An 8159-nucleotide genomic window follows, 5' to 3' on the forward strand; every position below is an offset into this window, starting at 1 on the left:
GGGAGGATGGCCACACTGCAATCCCTTCTCCTCCATTCTCCTCTCGGGATCTTGGGCACGCACACACACGACACACACATGCCTGGTGTGCGTTTAAGCCACCAGGTCCGGGACTCGAACTGCAGTCGACTACGTGGGAGAGTCCAGCAACATAGCCATTACTCCAACTGCTGGTCCCCCTATAAAATATTCTTTACCCGAAAAAAAGATAATAATACACTTTACTTGGGGCCAGCAGGTGGCATGGTGGTTAAGGGTATTGGACTCCCACATGGCTGACTATGGTTTGAGTCCCAGACCTAGCAGCTTGCTCTCTCACTTTCCCTCTCTTTCTCACTCTGTCCTCCTCTGTTCAAATTAAATAAAGTTAAAAAATAATAATAATTCTCGGGACCAGCAGTTAGCGTAATGGCTATGTCACTGGACTCCCACGTAGTGGGAGTTCGAGTCCCGGACCCGGTGGCTTAAACTCACGCCGGGCGTGTATGTGTGCGTGCCCAAGATCCTGAGAGGAGAATGGAGGGGAAGGGATTGCGGCATGGCCATCCCCCCAGGGGGTGATTTCTTGCTTTCTGTCTCTCTGTCTCTCTCTGTCTGTCTGGCAAGCGCAAGCGCCCTATAGCAAAAACCTCTCCAAAAAAAAAAAAAAAGAATAATTCTTTAAAAGAAAAAAAATAGCCATACCTAAAGAACCTTAAGCCACATTCATATCTGATACAAATTAAAAAATAGTGGACTTCTAATCTGATGCAATAATTGGTATGAAAGTTTTGAGGGTCTTGCAATGTGGGTCCGTTTATTTTGCACATGGGAGGAACGCAAACAATTTGTAGCCAGAGCATGGATTGCGATAAACTGGAAAAAATAATGGGCACAAATTCTTCTCATTGCTACTTTACTACGGGACTTCATAGTTCCTCTTATCAAGAGTCAAGGATTCTTGGGAACCAGCAGTTATCGTAATGTCTATGTCGCTGGACTCCCACGTAGTCGACCGTGGTTCGCGTCCCAGACCCGGTGGCTTAAAACTCACGCTGGGCACGTGTGCGTGCGTGCCCAAGATCCCGAGAGGAGAATGGATTGCGGAGTGACCATCCTCCCCTGGGGGGTGATATCTTGCTTTCTTTCTCTCTGTCTCTCTCTGTCTGTCTGGCGAGCGCAGGCGCCCTATAGCAAAAACCTCTAAAAAAAAAAAAAAAAAAGAGTCAAGGATTCTTTTTTCTGCCCTTTGAATTTGAGTTTGGCCATCGGACTTGCTTTGGCCAATAGGACATTAGCACAGCTGAAGTAAACAGAAGCTGGAAAAATGCATAGGCAGGGTCAGTCAGTGGCATGGTGGTTAAGGTGACTGGATCCCACATGGATGACTTTACAGTTCAAGTCCTGGACACAGCAGTTTAAAAGAGATGCCAGGCAAGTATGCATGTGAGCCCAAAATCCCAAGAGAAAAGAGAAGGAATTGTGAAGTGACCATCTCCCCTAGGGAATAATTTCTCACTTTCCCTCTCACTGTCTCTTTCCAGCCAGTGCACAAGCTCTATGGCAAAACCTTTAAAAGGGGTACAGCAGGTGGCGTGGTGGATAAGGTGGCTGGACTCCCTATGGCTGACCACAGTTCAAATCCCAGACCTGGTAGCTTGCTTTCTCACTTTCCTTTTCTCTCTCTCTTTGGTCAACTTCAATAAAATAAAAAATAAACAAAGTAATAACAATGAATAAAATAAAATTTAATATTTCTTTAGGGGCTGGCAGGTGGTGAGGTAGCTAAGGCACTGGACTCCTACAGGGCCAATCATGGTTTGAGTCCCAGACCTGGAGGCTTGCTTTCCTACTTTCCCTTTCTCTCTGTCTTCCTGGTCAAATTAAACAAATAATAATGATAACAAATTAAATAAAATAATTCTTTAAAAAATAAATAAAATAATAATTAAAAAAAAAACTTAAAAAAAAAGTCTTTAGTATATCTGACAGCAATTTGTCAAAGCTTCTGTTGCAAAAACACATTTCTTATCAAACACAAGAGGAAAGTATAAATATAATTAATGGAAAAATTCTAATTTCTAAAGCATGAAAGAAAAGCAATATTCCAATAAACCAAGCTATTATCTAAATATAAGACTACAACAAAAATCTACAAATGTTTATCTTTTTTCCTACATATACACACACCAAGAGTCCCTCACCAATGGCCATTCAATTTCTAGTGTTTTTTGTTTTGCTTAGTTTTTTTCAGGATTTCAATATATTAATAGAAAGTTTCTTTCCACTTTCTAGTTAGGTATGGCAGTACTTTTTCAGTATTGCAGCTTGGCTGTTACCTAAGTTTCCTACTTATTTTGGCTACTTGCCACCTAGAATATTAAGTCCCCTGAGACAAGCTGTCAAAGGCAACCCCTGAAACTGCCTACTGCTTTTTTTCCATGCTTGTTGGGAAGAGCAAGACTCCCACAGGGCAAAGCAATCTCCTTTCAATGGAGCAGGGGAAATAACTGGGAAGAGCAGGACTTTGACATGCAGCTTCTGGTTAAGTCTACAGAACTATTTTTTTAAGTAATTGGGTGGGCATGAACTTATAATGTTTTCTTTTTGTTTGTGGTTACTCAATGATTTTTTAGAGCCAACACATATTTTGTAAGAACTAAAAATCACCTCAATTTGTTTTGAAGAATGTTTCAAAATTTTGCGTTTCATTAGCAAAAGAAATGTAAACTACTTCTTTCACCTATTTTTAATTGTTTATTAAAGAACTCAGAGGAACAGGCTCAGTTCAAGTCCTGAACTACAAAAATTGTTTTAGGTAGCATTTTTTTTATGTCTTGAAAATATCAGTAATTTTATTTTAATTTTTCTATTGTGTGTAATATTCTATTTTACATTTTTATAACAAAATTATGTCATGAAAACTATTGAATATTTTTATATAAGGAGCATGCAAGGTTTCCAATTTATTTTATTTATGAAAGAGCATAGGGGCTGAGGGACCAGCAGGTGGCATGGTGGTTAAGGGTGCTGGACTCTCACATGGCCTACCATGGTTCGAGTCCTGGATCTGGCGGTTTACTTTCTCACTTTCCCTATCTCTCTCACTCAGTCCCCCTCTGATCAAATTTTAAAATATATGAATAAATAAAGCTAAATAAAATAATTTTTAAAAAATCATAGGGGTTGGCAGGTGGCGTGGTAGTTAAGGCATTGGACTGTCACGTGGCTGACTGTGGTTCAAGTCCTGGACCTGGTGGCTTGCTTTCTTGCTTTCCCTCTCTGTCTTTCTCTGCTCAAATTGAATAATACTACTAATAATAAAGAAATAATTTTCTAAAAAAGGTCATTATATTATGTGCCTAAGTCTACATGAGTATTATGATTCAAGTTTATTTTAAACCCTCCTATATTTAATAAATTATTAATTGTTGGATGATACTTGTTTGTCACTTTCTTCTTTACATATTGGAAATAATTCTCATCTAAAGTCAATTTTCATTTTTCATGTTTGAGGCTGTTGTTAACTTTTTATTTATATAGACAGACAATAACTTTAAGAATTTTTAAAATTTTATTTAACTTTATTTATTTTAATTTGACCAGAAAGGGGGAGAGAGAGGGAGAGAGAGACAGTGAGAAAGCATGCTGCTAGGTCCAGGACTTGAACATCAGTCGGCCATGTGGGAGTCCAGTGCCCTTAACCACCATACCATCTGCCGGCCCCCAGACACTAAACTTAAAAGCTTTTGGATAGTGTTATCTGTCTGATATATCACTTTTTCAGGAGTTTCCCCCAGAGTACTAGAGATCTGCAAGAAGGAAGTATGGGCAAATGAGGAAGGAAAAAACGTTCAGGGAAGAATCTTCCTAAAAATCACACAATTGAGTGTTTCACATTTTCAGTTATTCTTATGTTATCTCCAAAGGGTCACTTGTTGGGCTTTCACTTGTCCTATGACCTTAATTCGACTTGTTTCAGATTTATGAGGACTATAAAATTAGGAAACTTTCATTAAAAAAAAAAAAAATTAAAACCCCCTGGATGGTTTCCCAAAGCCCATCCAGCATTACTTAAGACTTTATTATTTCAGCTAGTTGGATATATCATATCTGCCGCTCCAGCCAGGTCTGCACGAGTCCTGTGACTGATGCCTAATGGAACCAATTTCCACTCTGGCAGAACAAATTCAAGTTCTAATACTAACTTGAATTCCACTTTCCTTTGGATGCCAGCAATTGGATCCTTGAAAGAGAAATTGTATCCGCACCTCTGCTTATTAAATGATATTCCATATATTTCATCTAAATTGCTACCAGGAACAATCGACTTAAATCTATAATAGAAAACAAACAATTTCTTAATTGCTGTGCTGAATTTGCTTGATTTTATTTCGTATTTTTCAGTCTTTTTTTCCCTCTTCATCTTTATGGCCTCAATTTACTCCACACTTCACCACTCTGGACTGTGGACCACTGACCTTCTGTACCAGGAACAAATGCTTCGGTGCATTCACTCACCTACGCTAACAATCATATTACAGTCACAGGCCATTAACTGTCACTCACATTTTCATTACCTGCCTCTGATGAACATTGATGCACTTGGGTGTCCTACTCAGGACTGGAAAGAAAAATCATTTCGATAGAATTCAAAAAGTTAGCATGTTTTGTCAATAGCTTCATTGTTCCTTGGGTCCATTCATCACATCTGGCCTGCTATTGAAATCCTTTCTTGCATTCTAACATCATTAAAGTGAGTCATCATTAAAGTCATCTCAAAACAGAGGTATCTCTGCAACTTCGAAGATATTGTCAACCAGAAATCGTATTTTCAAGCTCCTGAAACAAATACAATATTCTTGTATATTTCCTAAGATGGAACTTCACACTGACGATGATGTGGTGCTTATCTAATGATTTCTGCATTGCCCCTGGTTAATGATGATGCTCTAAGAAAATGAGTATCAGTTTTCTCGTTATCAGAATAAATTAAAGTGCACATTTTGGAGTCTTAGATCTCTCACACGTGAGAGAGAAAAATCATTGGAAAGAAAAAACGTAATAGTTACATTTATATTCATCTAGTTGCACTGAAATCTCTTTTGACTACCCATTTCTCACAACAATCACATATTATCTTACAAGACTACCTAAAGGATTCCTCTGTTGGTTTAGTTTGATTTTTCACAAGCATCAGATTTAATTAATGCTTCATGAAAAGGCCAAAAGCCCACCAATAATTCCACAGTTCCTGGTTTTCCCACCCCTCCTTTAGTAGACGTTACTTAAGTAATTTGAACCAGTTTAAACTGGTGGTAGTAGAACTGGAGGGATCAGACTGCAGGAATGTGTGTGCCATTGAGCCATTTTCAGAGACTGAAATAGTTTTGCTGAGATATTAACTACAAATGAAAAGTATCATTTTGACATTTGGACAACTATGGCTCACTTTTCATTATTTGTTGATTCTTTGACACAAAATACTTTTTAAACACTTTGTTAATATTACTTCCCGTTTAATGACAAAGAAATTCAGAGCACAGATGATTGTTTTATTGGTTTGCCAAAGATCTTTGATAAAGTGCACACACAGTGATCCTCAACCATGTTCCCAAGTTCAACAAAGGCTTAAAAAACACGGACCTAGATTTATGGGGCATACATTTCAGGCTGATTAAGAAAAAATGTGTGCATGATGTAAATGCAGGGTGTGTGTGTGTTCATGTGTGGGAAAGAAAGCGAAAGAGGGAGGAAAAGCCACAGTTGCATAAAGTCATCTTTCTTAGGGAATTTACTAATGGGGAGGTGGAGAGAAAGAACTCAGGAATCTTCTCTCTGGTGACAAAACAATATTAGGAAAGAAAAAAAAAAACAGCCATTGTGTATAATTTACTGTAGAACCTTAGACTAGAGGGAATACAAACCCTACTGCATGTGTATGTATGTACAGATGGCTACGCACATTTTCTCATCTGAAATTTTTGTCTCAAATCTGCTTTAAATCAAAATGAACTGCATTCGAAGAGTCTGGGTGAAAAAAGAACCTTCCAAGAACTTTGCTCATCCCTGCAGAGCGGTAACAGCGAACTCACGAGCTGTATCTCCACTGCGTGAACCAGCTCCAAAGTTGACTGTTTTCTCTACGTTTTGATCGCGAAAGAAAGTGCTCCGGCTTTTCATGAACAAACTAGGAACTCTTTCTTCATCTCTTCACGTCTTCCCTCTCTACATTTGACCATACAATTTTTCCTAGTTTTACTTTAAAAAAAAAAAAGTGTTTTCTTTCTTTTGCCTTCCTTTCTTCTCTTTGACTAAAAATGACTTGTCTACAGAGGAACATTGATATATCAAAGTAAGGAGACACCCCAAATCCCCAGACTCAACCCACCGAACCCAGGCGTTCCCACTCCGACCCCTCACTGCTCTCCTCCCATGTCTGGGAGTTTCCCTATGGGTCCGAGTACCCCAGAGTACACTGAGAGTTTGCCTGGGCGTCTCGCAATGTGCCTCTCAACTTCTGCTTCTCCAAACCAGGTAACACGGTGCTATTAAAACCGTGATTGCAAGTGCATCTTCTGTAGGACTTGGAGGTCCTCCATCGGCGACCCCAAACCCCGAGCCTTCCCGCCCTGGGCTCCGAGGAAACCTGGATCTGCTGCCAACTCCACTCTCCCGCAGCGCCAACGCCCTAACGCCCAGGTCTGCCCTTCGGCCCCAGCGAGAAAGCGCCGGATGGAGCTCGCCTGGAGCTTACGCCCTCGGTGTGACCTGCGGGCGGTCACCAGTGGAGAGCGATACAAGAAGCAGGGGATGCGCGTGGGCAGAAGGGCCGGTTCGGGCTGCCGCACCGGCTGCGCGCGTCCCACTCCCTGCCCGGAAGCGAGCAATCAGTTTCCCTCTACCCGAAAGCAGGCTTTGTGTTGAGTAGGGGAAAAAACTAAGAAAGTCTGTTCAAGCGTTTGTTTTGTTTTGTTTTGTTTCGTCTATTTGCTTCCCAATTAAAACGTGGAGGCCTAGGCGACAGGCCTGCGGTTTTCACAGTGTAAAACGGATTAGAGGAAAAGCCCCAACCCCTCTCGATTTTCGCTTGCGGTTTGCAACCCCCGGGGCGGGTCTGACCCCGCGGCACCTACCCAGACAAGCTTCTCCCGAGGCGACCCGACCCGCGGACTCGGATTCCCTCGGGGATAGAGGAGGGGCTGTGGGCAGCTCAGCCCGGGCCGGGCTGGGCGGAGCCGAGGCCGTGCGTCCCGGGGGAGGGAGGTTCCCACGGTGCTGGGAAACTGCGCGCGAGGGCCCAGAGCCCTCCTCCTGCCCTGGAGCCCCGCTCTCCTCCAGGCTCCCAGTCCTAGGCATGAGGGAATCCTGGTGCAACCCGGGCTCCCTTCTCCAGGACTCTGAGGAAGAAAGAGCAAAGGAAGAAAATGCACTGCGAATAGCTCGCAAACCTGGATTGGCTTGTTGGTTTCCTGCTTTGCACTGGTCCCCAAGACTCTGGAGTTCACCAAGGAGCCATACTTCCAAGAGATGTTGAGTTCACGTGCACACACCATTTAGTTAACATATATATACATAAAAGAAAGTAAAACTGATCTTCGATCTTCTCCACGATCCCTGGTCTTACTAAATAAAGCATTCCCGCGAGGGGCGCCAGGCGAAGCTCCCCGCCCCCTGCCCCCCGCAGGCCACTCTTCCCTGGCCCCCAGCACCTGTCCACGAGTTTGCGGGTCGTGAACGCTGAAGGCTGTTCCAGTACCCTCCAGTCTCATCCTGAACCCTGTGGACATCTCAACGTTTAGCGACCTTTTCTTGTTAGCCGTCTGCTTCTTATAAATGAAAAGTGAAAGTTTGCATTCAGGTTAAAAAAATAAAAATCGCCGTTCTGGTCTTCCCGCTCTAGCTCTGGACTTTGTTTCTTACACCCGCAGAGAATGGATCCTGAGTGTGGAGCTCGGTAGCAGGGCACTAGCGGATCAGGTCCTGCATATACTGGAGTCAAGGGATTAAGGAAATAGGCGCAGGGATCAGCGGACTCCTACCGTTCTTACGCTCAGGCCCGCTTCTCGAGGGAGACCCGCAGCTAGTGGTGCGAGGGCTGCGGCTTCCGACCCGGAGAGTCTCCTGCGCCAGTGGAAAACCAGCCGGTTCCACCTTAAGAATCCCCGCCGCGCGGCGGG

General features: G+C 42.8%; 1 long non-coding RNA gene across 1 annotated transcript in view; it reads right to left on the bottom strand.

Annotated features, from left to right (window-relative positions):
• The window catches only part of LOC106736296 (uncharacterized), a 16105-nt gene extending 7998 nt beyond the window's left edge, over window positions 1-8107 (bottom strand). Inside the window, exon 1 of the long non-coding RNA XR_001371332.2 lies at window positions 7116-8107. This is a non-coding gene — a long non-coding RNA (uncharacterized LOC106736296). The remainder of the gene's footprint in view (window positions 1-7115) is intronic.
• Window positions 8108-8159: the final 52 nt, after the last annotated feature.

This window comes from Tupaia chinensis, unplaced genomic scaffold (assembly GCF_000334495.1).
Source record: "Tupaia chinensis unplaced genomic scaffold, TupChi_1.0 Scaffold000060_1, whole genome shotgun sequence".
Lineage (NCBI taxonomy): Eukaryota > Metazoa > Chordata > Mammalia > Scandentia > Tupaiidae > Tupaia > Tupaia belangeri.